This window comes from Lolium rigidum, chromosome 7 (assembly GCF_022539505.1).
Source record: "Lolium rigidum isolate FL_2022 chromosome 7, APGP_CSIRO_Lrig_0.1, whole genome shotgun sequence".
Classification (NCBI taxonomy): domain Eukaryota; kingdom Viridiplantae; phylum Streptophyta; class Magnoliopsida; order Poales; family Poaceae; genus Lolium; species Lolium rigidum.
This window is the reverse complement of record NC_061514.1, coordinates 290,361,528-290,363,117: the sequence shown is the minus strand read 5'-3', so window position 1 is coordinate 290,363,117 and position 1,590 is coordinate 290,361,528.

Genomic DNA, 1,590 nt, shown 5'->3' with positions numbered 1-1,590 from the left:
GTATTTCACACGTTCGTTGGGCAACCCCAAGAGGAAGGTATGATGAGCACAGCAGCAAGTTTTCCCTCGGAAAGAAACCAAGGTTTATCGAACCGGGAGGAGCCAAGAAGCACGTTGAAGGTTGATGGCGGCGGGATGTAGTGCGGCGCAACACCAGAGATTCCGGCGCCAACGTGGAACCTGCACAACACAACCAAAGTACTTCGCCCCAACGAAACAGTGAGGTTGTCAATCTCACCGGCTTGCTGTAACAAAGGATTAACCGTATTGTGTGGAAGATGATTGTTTGCGAGAGAAAACAGTAGAACAAGTATTGCGGTAGATTGTATTTCGAGTAAAGAGAATTGGACCGGGGTCCACAGTTCACTAGAGGTGTCTCTCCCATAAGACGAACATCATGTTGGGTGAACAAATTACGGTTGGGCAATTGACAAATAAAGAGAGCATGACAATGCACATACATATCATGATGAGTATAGTGAGATTTAATTGGGCATTACGACAAAGTACATAGACCGCCATCCAAGCTGCATCTATGCCTAAAAAGTCCACCTTCGGGTTATCATCCGAACCCCCTCCGGTATTAAGTTGCAAAGCAACGGACAATTGCATTAAGTATGGTGCGTAATGTAACTAGTGACTACATCCTTGAACATAGCACTAATGTTTTATCCCTAGTGGCAACAGACACAACACAACCTTAGAACTTTACGTCACTCGTCCCGGTGTCAATGCGGGCATGAACCCACTATCGAGCATAAGTACTCCCTCTTGGAGTTAAAAGCATCTACTTGGCCAGAGCATCTACTAGTAACGGAGAGCATGCAAGATCATAAACAACACATAAGCATAACTTTGATAATCAACATAACAAGTATTCTCTATTCATCGGATCCCAACAAACGCAACATATAGAATTACATATAGATGATCTTGATCATGATAGGCAGCTCACAAGATCCGACAATGATAGCACAATGGGGAGAAGACAACCATCTAGCTACTGCTATGGACCCATAGTCCAGGGGTAGACTACTCACTCATCACTCCGGAGGCGACCATGGCGGTGTAGAGTCCTCCGGGAGATGATTCCCCTCTCCGGCAGGGTGCCGGAGGCGATCTCCAGGATCCCCCGAGATGGGATCGGCGGCGACGGCGTATCAGTAATGTTTTCCGTATCGTGGCTCTCGGTACTGGGGGTTTCGTCACGGAGGCTTTAAGTAGGGGGAAGGGCAAGTCGAGAGGGGGCACAGGGGCCCCAGATGACAGGGCGGCGCGGCCAAGGGGGGGGGGGCGCCGCCCTAGGGTTTGGCTCCCCTGTGGCCCCACTTCGTTTCGTCTTCGGACTTCTGGAAGCTTCGTGAGAAAATAGGCCTCCGGGCTTTTATTTCGTCCAATTCCGAGAATATTTCTTTACTAGGATTTACGAAACCAAAAACAGCGAGAAAACGACAAGCGGCACTTCGGCATCTTGTTAATAGGTTAGTTCCGGAAAATGCACGAATATGACATAAAGTGTGCATAAAACATGTAGATAACATCAATAATGTGGCATGGAACACAAGAAATTATCGATACGTTGGAGACGTA